Below are 15,855 nucleotides of genomic sequence, written 5' to 3'. Positions count from 1 at the left end.
ACCATCAACCGACCCACAAAAGTTAGGTCGGCAACGGTTTTCAAATTTGAGCAAAATTGATTTATCATGGTTCGATTTTTAGGATGGTAATCGATCGACCCAACCCAACCCAATTCTACATATAAACAATTAATGCCGAACCACACACAAACTTCACCACCAACAAGATGGAACAGTTCTCCGCCAATCAGGCGGCGGCACCACCAGCTGCGACACCGCCCTTGGACAGGGGCTGTTTTCCAATTTGCCTTGTCTATTTTCATTTGTTTTTTGTTCGCTCATATAATAATGGGTCTACTTACTCAACATTCAAATTCTAACCACATCACACTACTTTTTTTACAATACATAAAGAAAGGTATCATAATACACAATTATTTTTTTTATATAAATGATGATAAAACCTCATTTTTTTTACGCCCATAGTTATGAGCCGACTTAAAATATTATTGAACTAATTAAAATAAAAGAAATACAAATTATTAAATTAATAAATCATTCTTGATTTTATCAACCATTATGTAGTGTAGACATGTCCACCTTTAGTGAACTACATACATGTAAGTTATGAAATCTCTTTTCAGTTTCTTTAATTTGCTTTTGACCAACCGGTGTTTTGGTAGAAGGAGCATCTCGAGCAATATTCTTGTCAGCGGCACAACAAGGGCAAAGCCAACTTCCTTGAGGCACACTGGCAACGGGCGGACGCGAACAATATGTGTGATACTCTGCATCACTTTTGTCGCAGAATAGAACCTTCTTATAACGTAACCCTTCATCCCACGGTGCTTTGGGAATTGCAGCATCAACAATATGTAGACAAACTACCTAAATAATTAAAGAAAATGAGGGAAAAAAAAAAAAGAGAACATGGGTTATGTGAGTAATGCAAGAATAACCGTACTAGGTTCAAAAAACTCAGATATGCACAGATTTGAGTGATAGATATATTGAAAATATGTACCTCTTTCAAATGTAAGGATTCAAATGTGTGGCATTATTCCAAAACACGCGGATTCAAAGAAGAATCTCGAATATGTTTTGGTTCTCAAATGTGTGCAGAGTTGTTGTGGTATTGATCAAGAAAAGGAAAAATAAGAGAGTTCTCATTTACGTAGAGTGTACGATGCAGAGTATCACTCATAATGCTTGAGTCTTCCCCTTGACATTGCGCCTCATAGAAGCTGGTATTGCCATTGTTGTGCTGCTGTCAAGAATATTGCTCCAGACTCTCCTCTACCAAAACTTCATTGGTTGGTCACGAGCAAATGAAATACAAGAGAGACTTTATAAACTTTGTCGCCATACCGCATGTCTGTCCAAAAAATAAACAAAGAGTCAAATTTCGTAAACTTCATTCATAAGATAATGTTCACGTAATTAAGGACAAGGAAATCCGTAAATGTAGAAAAACAATTATAGGTGCATAATTATAAATTTGTGGTTGTAAGTGTGATAAAACAACAAAAATCTATCTGCATTTAGTTATAATGATTGAAATAAATGTTCGGTGTTTACATGCATTCACTGGAAAATCCAAATAAGTATATTCAAACAAGATCCCGAGCTTAAAAATAAATTATTTTTCTTTTGTTATTTCCTTCCCAATAATGATCTCATATCGGCCCCCGAAAAGATGCATCAAATCAAAAAGAATTGTCTTTTAGGGTTTCATAAGTTCCTAAAAGGGCAAATTACACATCTATCATCCAAAACTATAGCACTTGATCCTTAGATACGATATATAATTCACATTCCGTAAATACAAATCCGAAAGTACTTAATTACCAAATTCAGTTACTTAGATCTTAAAATCCAAGTACGCATAAAAACACGAAAATCATCATTTTAATAGTTTCAGAAAACCCTAAATTTGATATGTAAATAACAGCAAATAATTTAGATCGACGACGCCACGAACCGAACAGGCATATCATAAAACATCTTAAATCCATTGACCACATCGCGCGCGCACGCGCGCGCGCGCGTGTGTGTGTGTGTGTGTGTGTGTGTGTGTGTGTGAAATCTGGAATAAAAAATCAAACAAACAAAATAGGATTTTGCAGCAAGAAAATTAACTAATCAAGAAATGAGAGATGAAAAGGAAAACTACCTGTAGACCATCATCCGATCCACACAAAAATGGGGGTGGAGGTTCGGGAGGAAGCGGTGGGCGGTGGAGATCTTGAAAGAACGACGACGATGGATAAATCAGGAGAGAGAATTCCATTTCCATGGATATATGTTATATATATTCGGACACAGCTGTGCAAAGACAGATATATTCATTTTTATAGACATTTCCCGGATAAAGAAACCTAGGAAAGTGAGGCAGCACATATTTTTGGGTTTCAGTTAGGGCAGCCAATAGCCACCTGAAGAAATTAAGCCCACTGGGCTTTGATATTTGTGTCAGTCTAATTTACTCTTCTACTCATTTCTTTCTAAAAATAATATTTAAATAATACTATGTTCGTAATAATTTTTTTTTGCTGAATTTAATTGGATACGGTTGTTATTCATGATAAATGAGATAATCCAAGAGTTAAATTTCTGCAAACATCCCTCTCTCCAAGTACACGATTACTTTACGTCTTCGAATGCAAGATTTGTCATTAGAGAAAAAAAAGATTTATGTTTGGAATGTAAGATAGATGTTGAAAAATAAAGACCGCGACTGCATCCGAACTTACTTATAGACGACCCCAAAATTAATTGGACAACGTTTTTCCATCTGAGTTGTTTAAATGAAATTAAAAGTAAGATGTTTAAACGATAAGATTGTACATGTGTTCTTTTTTGAGTAAATTCAATTCCATTACAAGGGGGAGTAGGGGAGGGGGGACTCGAACCCTAGACCTTTACCCTAATAGTAAAGGCTAGGTACCAACTCTCCTAATGAGGGTTGGTGTACATGTGTTCAAGTACGTGAAACTTTCGTTTTTTTACAAATGTAATTTATAGTTTGCTCAAACTTTAACGTGTATGCATACAATTTTACATATAATACTATTCACAACAATATTTTTCGTTCCCTATGAGATTCAAAGGCAACAAAAATATCTTGTTACAAAAATGTTATCTTTATATATTTCGGTACTAAAATATAACTATTGGCAACGAAATTAATTTCGTCGATAAAGAAATCATTGCCTATTTTGCATTTTCTTGTAGTGATAGTAATAATGTTGATATGCAGATAAACTCATAATTAGTATTGTGACATGAATATTTTCCGATATTGGTAAAATTATGAGTTGCGTGAATAATAATATATGCCAAACTAGATTAGACGATCTATTGTATTTTTATCATGTTATCATAGTTTGGTTCTTTAACAACAAGAGTTGGAAAATAATTAGAACGGATAGAAATGGGGTTTTTTTTGCTTTTTACAACTTCTATTAAGAGCATTTGCAAATAGTACCCATGTGTAACCTTGAACTGCAGGAAAAGTACTTGTGATAAAATATGTCGATCACTCAAACCCCCATATGAGTTTCAAATGTACTTCCCCCCCCCCCCCAGCTTGAGTTTGTGTTGTGAACTTAGATTATGCGACTGATGATGAGATTTTCTTTACATAAATTACAATAATACCCTCTTCTATTCATGTATAATATCTAGGGATGCAACTGCAATATCTATAATTTTAAAAAAGAAAAACCTAATCACTCACCATCATCCTCCGACCCAACTTCTACGCAATCCTCCTAATCTTGTAAGCCGAGAAGGCGTCCGAGTTATTGAAGAATGGTGATGCACTATGGTGGAGGAGGAGGGGGTAGTGGTTATCGACGAGGTTTGGCGGGCCAAATTGCGGGTGAAGATGACAATTTTTTGAGGGGTTTGCTCTTCGTCGGAGAATCAGCGAAGCGGAGATCGCTGAACCACAAATTGACGGCGACATTGGAGAATATTTAAATTAGGGAAGAAGATGAAGATGTTTTATTGAGGGCGGCATGAATTTGACGAGGAAGAAGGAACGTACTCCAATAAATCTTATTTTCTCCCCCCCCCCCCCCCCCCCCCCCAAACATAGTTTTTGCATTTTGTGTGTTTAAAATTAAAATATAAAAACTAAAAAATGTAAATGAAAAAAAAATACAAAACATATATAGAAAACTTCAAATGTTACAAAATATATGTTTTAACTCTCTCTCTCTCTCTCTGTCTCTATATATAGATATATATATATATTATTTTTAATAATTTAAAAATAAGGAAATACATAATATTAATAAAATGAAAAACAATAGTTGTCTTTTCCCTTTCACAAGCCCTAACTCAGATGCAATTTTCAGCTCGCAAAATCCATAGAATATAAATACAAAATTTTATGAAATCTCTCTTCAATTTATTTTGCTTTTGACCAATCGGTGTTTTGCTAGAAGGAAAATCTCAAACAATATTCTTGTCAGCGGCACAACTAGGGCAAAGCCAACTTCCTTGAGGCACATTGGCAACGGGCGGACGCAAACAGTATGTGTGATACTCTGCATCACTTTTGTCCCATAGTAGAACCTTCTTATTCCCGCCATCAATTCTACAAATTTTGCGTAACCCTTCATCCCACGGTGCTTTGAGAATTGCGACATCAACAATATCATCAATATCCTTCTTAGAATTCGCATCTGATGACTCTGATTGGTAGCCATTTTATAACTTATGTTGTAGACAATCAACCTAAATAATAAATAAAAAAAAAACAAAAAAAAAAAAAAACAAAAAACAAACAAACAAGGGCTATGTGAGTAAAGCAAGAAAGACCATAATTGTTTCAAAAAAAACTCAGATATGCACATATTCAAGTAATAGATACATAGAAATGTGTACCTCTTTCAAATGTAAGGATTCAAATGTGCTGCATTACTCCCGATATGCGGATTCAAAGAAGGATCTCGAATATGTTTTTGTTCTAAAAAGTATGCGGATTTGTTGTGGTATTCAGAAAATGAAAAATAAGAGGGTTCTCATTTACGTAGAGTGTAACGATGTAGAGTATCACTCATAGTGCTTGAGTCTGCCCCTTGCCACTGTGCCACATGGAAGTTGGTATTGCCATTGTTGTGCCGCTGTCAAGAATATTGCTTGAGACTCTCCTCTACCAAAACTTCATCAGTTGGTCAAGAATAAATTAAATAGAAGAGAGACTTTATTAATTTTGTCGCAATACCGTATGTCTGTCCAAAAAAGAAACAAAGAGTGAGATTTTGTAAACTTTATTCGTAAGAAAACGTTCACGTAATTAAAGACAAGAAAATCAGTAAATTTAGAAAAAAACATGTAGTGCGATAAAACGACAAATCTATCTTCATTTAATGATAAAAAAAACATGTTCGATGTTTATATGCATTCATTGGAAAATCCAAATAACATATTCAAAAGGGATCCCGGGCTTAAAATTTTATTGTTGTCCTTCATTTATTCCTTCCCTGTAATGATCTCGTAAATCGGCTCCGAAAAAAATGCATCAAATCAAAAAGAAAAAAATATTTTAGGGTTTCATAAGTTTCTTAAAGGGCACATTCACTTGATTGTTAGATACGATATAAAATTTCACATTCAGTAAATACAAATCCGAAAGTACTTACCAAATTCAGTTATTAAGATCTGAAAATCTAAGTATGCGTAAAAAAACGAAAATCATCTTTTTAATAGTTTCAGAAAACCCTAACTTTCATCGCTAAATAACAATAAATAATTTAGATCGACAACGCGAAGAACCAAACATGCAAATCATAAAACATCTTAATTAATCCATTGGCATTTATATATGGAATTAAAAATCAAACAAATTAGATTTGATTTAGCAACAAACAAACAAATCAAAGAGATGAGAGATGAAAAAAGAAAACTACCTGTAGACCATCTTCCATTTCTTTAAGATAGACGAAAATGGTGTGGGCGGAGGTTCGGGAGGAGGCGGTGGGCGGCGAGGATCTTCAAATAACGAAGATGGATACATCAGCAGAGACAAATCATTCATTTGATGTCTGAATTCGGACACGGCTGCACTCCCTTTTATAATAAATTTATCTCACAACTAAACCTAGGAAAGTGAGGCGGATATAATATCTAGGGTTTCAGTTAGGGTTGCCATCTGAATACAATAAGTCCATTGGACTCGGATCTTTGTGTCAGATGAATTTACTTCGTCCACTCATTTTATTCTATAAATAGTATTTAAATCAGAGATGCAACAATGCCCTAAATATATTCGTCATTTTTATTTAATTCAATTTTCCTTTTTTTTTTTTCCCCTTACTTTTGTGCTGAATTTTGTTGGATAGGGTTCCTATTATATTCGTCATTTCTATTTAATTCAATTTTTCTTTTTTTTTTCTTCTCTCTTTCTTTTGTGCTGAATTTTGTTGGATAGGGTTGTTATTCATTTAGCTAAAATGAGATAATCAAAAAGTGAAACTTCTACAAACATCCCTATACCGAATACACGGTTACTGTACGTGTTAGAAGACAAGATTTATCGTAAAGAAATCAAGGCAAAAAAAAATTATGATGTTTTGAATGTAATATTTGCATCAATATTTAGTTGCAGTTGCAGACGAGCTAGAGAAATGTTTGTGGCGTCCCCAAAATTAATTGGGCAACTTTTCTACATCTAAGTTATATAAATGAAATTACACGTAAGATTTTTGAAAGATAAGATTGTACATGTGTTTAAATACGTGAAACTTTCGTATTTTACAAATATATATAATTTATAGTTTGCTCATACTTTAACATGAAAGCGTACATTTTTATAGTAACGATGTTGATATGCAGATAAACTGATAGCTAAAATTGTAAGAGGAATATTTTTCTACATCAGTAAATTTATGAGTTACGTGAATAATAACGTATGCCAAACTAGATTATTATCAGACAATCTATGGCAATTTTATCGTGTTCTCATCGTTCGATTCTACAACAACAAGAGTCCGCAAATAATTAGAACAACTGGAAATGAATTTTTTCTTAAGATTAAGTTTTTTTCAAGAAATTCGAGTATAAAAATGAGATGAAAATAAAAAAACAAAAACCCTGATATGATATTGTACGTAGTTACTTCACTTATAAGATACATATAAACAAAGTAATGTTGAACCATACACATAAAGAAGGTATCATAAATTCATAATACACAATTTATTATTATTATTATTATTATTATTATTATTATTATTATTATTATTATTATTATTATTATTATTATTATTATTATTATTATTATTATTATTATTATTATTATTATTATTATTATTATTATTATTATTATTATTATTATTATTATTATTATTATTATTATTATTATTATTATTATTATTATTATTATTATTATTATTATTATTATTATTATTATTATTATTATTATTATTATTATTATTATTATTATTATTATTATTATTATTATTATTATTATTATTATTATTATTATTATTATTATTATTATTATTATTATTATTATTATTATTATTATTATTATTATTATTATTATTATTATTATTATTATTATTATTATTATTATTATTATTATTATTATTATTATTATTATTATTATTATTATTATTATTATTATTATTATTATTATTATTATTATTATTATTATTATTATTATTATTATTATTATTATTATTATTATTATTATTATTATTATTATTATTATTATTATTATTATTATTATTATTATTATTATTATTATTATTATTATTATTATTATTATTATTATTATTATTATTATTATTATTATTATTATTATTATTATTATTATTATTATTATTATTATTATTATTATTATTGTTATTATTATTATTATTATTATTATTATTATTATTATTATTATTATTATTATTATTATTATTATTATTATTATTATTATTATTATTATTATTATTATTATTATTATTTATTATTATTATTATTATTATTATTATTATTATTATTTATTTATTTATTTATTTATTATTATTTTATATATATATATATATATATATATATATATATATATATATATATATATATATATATATATATATATATATATATATATATATATATATGATGATAAAACCTCTTTTTTTCCCCATAATTATGAGCCGAGTTAAAATAATATTGAACTTATTAAAATAAAATAAATACAAATAATTAAATTAATCAATCATGCTTGAAATCAATGTTTTGAAAACCGGATCGGACATCGAACCGGACAAGTAACTGGGTCATGGTTGGACCGGTTCAACCGGGGTCCAACCGGGTTTTTTACTTTTTTTTTTATTTAATTATTTTATTAATTTAATACCTAAAATATAATTTTTTTTTTTATATATTTTCTTCCAACTTTAGTGAATCATCCAGGTTAGTCAACGTTTTTCAAGAAAATAAAATAAAATTCAATCATTTTATCCTCTCTCCTCTCTCTCTCTAGTCTCTCCCCTCTCCCCTCTCTCTTTCTTCTTTCTGCTACTTTCTCGCCTGTTTTCACAGAGCCTCCCATCCCCTTATCTTCTTCCTTTCTTCTTTTCTTCTTTTTTCCTCTTCTTCTTCCTTATTTCTTCTCCGTCGGTTTATTTTTTCTTCTCTATATGGCAACCACCACTTGGATTGGGTCACATGCGACCCAGATCCATCTGCATACTTTCACTCCCAACCATCTCCGACAAGATTCAGTCGCCTAAGACGACCATTTATGTAGATCCGGCCATTTCTAGCTAAAACCCGGTTCTCGGACTGGTTTCCGGGTTTCCGGGTTCTTACCGGTCGAACCGGGTTTTTAATAATTGACCCGGGTTTTTGAAGTTTTAGGGTTTTTACATGTAACCGGACCGGACACGGCGGCGGTTCGCGGTTGAACCGGTCGGACCGGCCGGTCCGGTCCGGTTTTCAAAACATTGCTTGAAATTATCAAACATTATGTACATGTAGACATGTCCACCTTTAGTGAACTACATACATGTAAGAGATGAAATCTCTCGTCCGTTTCTTCAATTTACTTTTGACCACAATCTGTGGACAAACTACGTAGTAATAAGAAAAAAAACAAAAAAAACAAACAAACAAATAAGGGTTACGATGGAAGCATGAATAACCATACTAGGTTAAAAAAACTCAGATATGCACATATTCAAGTGATAGATACATAAAAAATATGTACCTCTTTCAAATGTAAGGATTCAAACATGTGACATTATTCCAAAACATGCGGATTCAAAGAAGAATCTCGAATATGTTTATGTTCCGAAATGTGTGCAGAGTTGTTAAATAAGAGGGTAATCCTTTATGACGAGTGTAGGATACAGAGTATCACTCATACTGATTTCGTAAACTTCATTCGTAAGAAAGCGTTCGGGTAATTAAAGAGAAGGAAATCGAATTAAAAAAAAACATGTACTTGGATAGTTACAAATTTGTGATTGTAAGTGCGATAAAACGACAAAAATCTATCTACATTTAATGATATTTATAAATATAAATGTTCGGTGTTTACATGCATTCACCGGAAAATCCAAATAAGTATATTCAAACAAGATCCCGGGCTTAAAAATAAATTCTTATTCTTTCATTATTTCCTTCCCAATAATGATCTCATATCGGCTCCCGAAGAGATGCATCAAATCAATTTTTTTTTAGTGTTTCATAAGTTCCTAAAAACACACATTACACATCTATCATAAAAAAACTATAGCACTTGATCGTTAGATACGATATATAATTCACATTTAGTAAATACAAATCCGAAAGTACTTACCAAATTCAGTTACTAAGATCTTAAAATCTAAGTACATTCGCATAAAAACACGAAAATCATCATTTTAATAGTTTCAGAAAACCCTAAATTTGATCGGTAAATAACAACAAATAATTTAGATCGACGACGCCACAAACTAAACATGCAAATCATAAAACATCTTAAAATTGAGTAAGCTTTTCTCAAATGGTGCAAAATAGTTTGAACCTCTTTCTATTAAAAGAAGTACTCGGGGTTATATCAAATATCCCCTTTTATTTAACCATTTGTTTGATATTTCATTTATTGCTTAAAGCTATTAGGGCAAATTACAGCCACTCGTGAGGTAAGGTCAAATTATATATATAAAAAAAAAAAAAAAATCTTCTTGTTTGCATAATTACAGCCACCACGTCAACTATGTATTGTTTTACCTCAAGGGGGTGACCGTAATTTGCCCAAAATATTATGAGGTTAGAAATAATTTTGCTACTGTCATTCTGATTTCCAAAATTTCGATTTTCGAATTGCAATTGGATTTATATAAAAAAAATCTGATTTCAGTTTCGATTTTTCTGAATTTTTTGGATTGAAATTGGAATTATCAATTATATAAAGGATCGCCTCCCTAAAAAACTGTTTGATGCCCTCTTACCTATGCCACAATGGTCTATATAGGAAATTTAGCGGAAATAGGAAACTTCATCCTTGGAATTAGCTAAATGAAATTTCTTGGATGAAGCTAGTGGTGAACAAATGGCCCGCCCGGCCCGCCCGCGGCCCATGAACACCGGCCCGTCTGGCCCACGGGCTCAGCCCACCCGGCCTACTATTTTCACGGGCCGGCCCGCCCGGCCCATGGAGGAAAACCATGAGCTCAGCCCGGCCCTTTAGCCCATTTTTCCGTATTTTGACGGGCCCAACGGGCCCAAGGCAAAAAATTAAAAAAAAAATTAAAAATTATATAATTATATAGAATGAGTTTATAAATTATTAAATTATTTTATAAGTAAGATATATATTTATTAAAGTATTTTTTGATATTTTATTAGTAGAAATAAAAATAAACTCATAAAACTAACAGAAGTGAAATAAGAGGAAAACAAACAAAAGCAAAATATTTTATAAGTTTATAGAATTAAATGTAACATAAGCAAAAATAGAAAAATAAAATTAAGGAAAAGTTACAGAAGGAAATATAGGAAAATTACAAGGATTTTTTTTTCAAGTTCTTGATTCTTTTTTCCTTTCAAATTGGGCCAATGGCGGGCCAGGCCTGACGGGCGGCCCACGAGCCCGCTACGGGCCACGGGCCAGCCCAGCCCACGGACTAAAACTGATGCCCAGCCCATGGACTTATATTACTGGGCTGGGCGGGCTAAATCCACGGGCTTGCTGCGGGCGGGCTTCACGGGCCTGGGCCGCGGGCCGAATTTTGTTCATCACTAGATGGAGCCCTCTATCTAGCATAGACTACGATCCTGTTTGATTGTACTTAATGACCTCATAATGACCACTGAATGACTATTAACATCTTATTCGGTAAGACATTATATTTTCAGTGTGTTTGATAGCGACCTCTTAATGGAACCATTCACTTCTGACCGGTTCAGTCAAAAAGTCATAACTTATTGATTCAGTGGTATAAAATTTTGTCCCTCCCTTTATAGTTCTCTTTCTTCGTTCTTGTCGCATTGAGAATTAAATTAGCCCTTTCATAATTATTTTTAAATAGGAATTGTCCTTTTACTGTTGGAAGAGTGGAATCCAAATTTTCTTTTATGGTATTTATTTATTTATTCGATATTACTAGTGAAAAGAATATGATCAAATAATTATAAAGGTCACGGTGAATTTTTCATTTATATATTATTAATAGTTATAATATATTAATATATATATATATGGGTGTTAAATTCGGTAAAATTGTATCGAACCGTACCGGAATTTCGGTAAGCCGAAATTTTGTACCATAATATATTTTCTTATTTTAAAAAAAATTAAAAATGAATATTAAAACTAATTAATTGTTGAATTTGACATTCAAATTACAACAATCGGCCCTAAAAATAAAAAAAAAAAGTGATTTCAATAGAGGCTAATTTGGAAATAATGAAAAAAATATCAAATTTAAAAGTATTTTATAATTTGTTATAACCTTAATGGATTTAAAATAAAAGGAAAACAAATTAAATATTTTAGTATTCGGTACGATACGGTAGACCGTGCATCAATATTGTATACCGTACCAAATACCATAATTAAAAAAAATGGTTATGGAAAACTAAGCATAATTTTCGGTTCATTATTGGGCGCGTACTGAATTTTCTATCGGTTTACCGACCGGGTGAACACTCTTAAACATATGTCCACATTTTTTAGGGCTAATATAGTAAAATTATACGATTCAGATATAATAAATTTACAGTTATCAAACAAACTTAATCATTCTGCATTCAGTATTCAGACATTATACTTAACAATTCTGTTGTAGAAAATTTATGTAGAACAACCTAAATATTAATTTAAGAAAAAACGATAACAAGGGCTATTTGTGAGTAATGCATTATACATATATACTAATCATCTGAAGTTATTTATACTTTGACTGTAAGTTATTTCTACTTTGTTTCAGGAGTACTTATCATATCTGACTTATAAAGGCTGGTTACGGGGGATTGTATGTATTCACGATGACAACATATCCGACGACTCACGACGAAGAAGTAGAAAACTTGGTACATAACTTTCAGTTCTTTCTCCAAGATTCGTCTTTCCCAAGTACGTAAAACCATATAATTACTAACACAAAATCAGATTCCATGACAGTAGCATGAATAATTACTAACCTTTTTTTTGTGTAATTTTATCTCATCAATGCAGAAGCAGGTATAATTGCTATGGAGTTATTTCCAGGGTTTCCCCTTTATCGTGGGTTATACGAGTTCTCACAGTACGCCTTTACCGGAAATTTTATGGGAAGTGATGGAATGCGATGGAAAGATTTAAACGATAGCAATAACGGAATGAGAGAGGTATTGATTATCATTGCAGTTGAATGGTTAGTTCTTTGTGTTGCATATTACGCGGATCAAGTTGTGTCATCTGGAAAAAGTCCCCTGTTTTTCTTGCGGAAGCAACAAAAGAACCTCTCATCATCTTTCCGCAAACCTAGCTCGCGAAGGCTTGGTTCTAAACTTTTTGTTCAGATGGAGAAGTTTGATGTTGACCAAGAGGTAACCTATTGTTTATTACAACTACGTACTGATGATTCTTCTGAGGTTGATTTATTGGATTTATTGGAGAAGCCTCAGCTAGTCGCTAGATATATCGGAGTGCATTTTCAATATGGAAAATAAAACAATGTTATGATTTTTGTGCTCACTTTCTCTAATCTGTTATTTGTATACCTCCCCGTATTATCTCACTTTCACTTTTTCATATTTGATTTAGAGGGAGAAAGTTGAGCAGTTACTACTTGAATCAAGTACAAGTCATTCAATCATATGCAATAATCTCAAAAAGATATATCCAGGCACGAACGGAAACCCCGAGAAATGTGCAGTAAGAGAGCTCTCACTTGCTTTGCCGGAGGGAGAATGTTTCGGCATGCTTGGTCCTAACGGTGCTGGCAAAACTTCATTCATCAACATGGTTAGTTCTCGGCCTTGGTTCTTTTATTGATTTTTTATTTTTTATTTTTTATTTTATGGCATTTAATTTAATCATATTTTGTTAGATGATTGGGCTCATAAAGCCGAGCTCTGGAACTGCATATGTTCAAGGATTAGATATACGGACTGACATGGATAAAATATACACCAGCATGGGTGTATGTCCCCAGCATGAGTAGGCATTACGAAAACATAACTGATTTGGAGTTTTAAATTCATGATTTTATGAGTCCATTCATGTAAATTTTGATATTTTTCAATACTATGTGCAGCTTGCTGTGGGATACTTTAACGGGAAGAGAGCACCTATTTTTCTATGGTGCTGCCCTAACACATGTAAGAGTGACTGTATAGAATTGAGATTACATGCACAACGCACATGTACAATTTCCATAAGTTCATTATTGAAGAGCCTCACTAATTAAATTGTACGAGATTATCATACAAAGTCTCATTTAGTTACTTAGATAGGATTAGCCAAGATATTATTATGCAATTTTATTCGAGATCAATTGTATACTTTCGTGTTGGCCCGAAAAGTTTTAGGACTAATTAAATATCAAATAAAGCTCATTTATTTGGTTAACATAGATAATCTTGCTGCCAACCAAACTAGGCATAATACAAATTTATTGTGCAGTATATTGTTACGTTTTGATGTCTTGCTAAATGCGCCACAATTGCACGAGTTGTCATTGACTTGGCCATTCCATTTGGCATCTTTTTTAGCGTCGTAACTTCATCTATATTTTTATATTGTGAAACAGGCAGTGGAAGAATCTCTCAAGAGTGTGAACTTATTTCATGGTGGTGTGGCAGCAAACAATCGAGGAAATATAGTGGAGGCATGAAGAGAAGACTTAGTGTCGCCATTTCACTTATTTGAGATCCAAAAGTACGTACATCCATATCCTTAATATTAGTTTCAACTCGTGTTTAGCTCGACATTAAGTTATTAGTTCGTTAAAGTTGTTAGTACATTATTCGAAGGTGGTGTATATGGATGAGCCGAGTACTGGATTGGATCATGCTTCAAGAAACATGTTGTGGGACGTAGTGAAACGTGCTAAACAAAACAGGGCTATAATTCTCACCAGTAACGTTTTTGTCTTTCTTTCGCTTCTTCACACGTGGAAACCTTTAGATTTAATTGCATTGCAGTTAAGAAATTACTATGTTAGTAATTTCAGCATCTTATTTGATAATTCAGCGCATTCAATGGAAGAGGCAGAACATTTATGTGACCGTCTTGGAATTTTTGTCGATGGAAGCTTGCAATGTGTCGGAAACCCTAAAGAGGTAATGTCAAATGTTGGTCGTCAATGCACGTTTTGTATTTCACGAGTTATCATCTTTACGTTGTATATATCGAAACTCGTATTTTTTACTATCTTTCAGTTTTTGCTGCCTTATCATATAACTTATTTATTTACGATTCTATAGTCCGAACTATTTTGTATTCCATCTCAACCGTCTATTTTCCATCCAAAATGACAGCTCAAGGCTAGATACGGAGGATCGTATGTATTCACGATGACAACATCACCGACTCACGAGGAAGAAGTAGAGAACTTGGTAAACCAACTCTCACCAAATGCAACAAAGGTATATTAAATCTCAGGTACACAAAAGTTCGAGTTACCAAAGAACGAGATAAGAATAGCAGATGTTTTCGAAGCAGTCGAGAATGCAAAGAGTAGATTCACTGTTAAGGGTTGGGGTTTGGCAGACACGGCATTAGAGGATGTATTTATCAAGGTTGCAAGAGGGGCTCAAGCAGACAGTACTCTCTCGTGATAACACGATATGGAGCCGATGTATGATTAGTCAAACTCATGCTTGGTAGTTATGGAAGCATATCTGTTAGAGTATATTATATTATTAGATATTATAGGATATTAGGATTCTATTATGATTCGGTTACCTAGATTAGTTAGGATTTAGTTACTTAGTCAAACTCTATTACCTTGCATTATTTCTCTATATATATTTCATGTAAATCAACCCATAACACAATGGGGGTTTCTATTATATTACATATTATTATTTCTCTCATTCTCCAATTATATTCTTCCTATATGGTATCAGAGCACCAGGTTTTTTAACCTAGCCGTCATTCTTCTCCATAGCGGTGACCACCCAATTTCTTCCCTCCCCCGGTGGTGCTAACTTTTTTTTATTTATACTAGAGAGGTGCGCGTGCGTTGCACGCGTCGTATTAATTTTTTTTTTCTATCTACCATAATCTATATATAATAGTTATATTGTTATTAGAGTAATATTTTGTGATATTAATAATTATTTGGAATAGAATATAATTCAAAATTATTTATTAATTAATAGTAAAATAATAAATAATTTCATACGGTTTTGCCCATGTATATTTATGATCCTGTTATTTTCTTATCTTTTCGTTCAATTATTACAATTTTTACTCATCATTGTTGTTATCAAAAT

At 32.0% G+C, this 15,855-nt stretch overlaps 1 pseudogene across 1 annotated transcript; it reads left to right on the top strand.

Annotated features, from left to right (window-relative positions):
- Nucleotides 1–12,750: 12,750 nt before the first annotated feature.
- LOC148767869 (ABC transporter A family member 7-like) lies at nt 12,751–15,243 on the top strand (annotated as a pseudogene). The gene is made up of 8 exons (XR_016033584.1): nt 12,751–12,960; nt 13,178–13,378; nt 13,464–13,573; nt 13,671–13,717; nt 14,128–14,293; nt 14,389–14,494; nt 14,609–14,697; nt 14,896–15,243. The product of XR_016033584.1 is annotated as an ABC transporter A family member 7-like (transcript).
- Nucleotides 15,244–15,855: the final 612 nt, after the last annotated feature.

Source organism: Erythranthe guttata, chromosome 9 (genome assembly GCF_056151865.1).
Source record: "Erythranthe guttata isolate IM_541 chromosome 9, IM_541, whole genome shotgun sequence".
NCBI lineage: Eukaryota > Viridiplantae > Streptophyta > Magnoliopsida > Lamiales > Phrymaceae > Erythranthe > Erythranthe guttata.
Note: the sequence above shows the minus strand (reverse complement) of the source record. Positions and strands in the feature narration are given on the sequence as shown.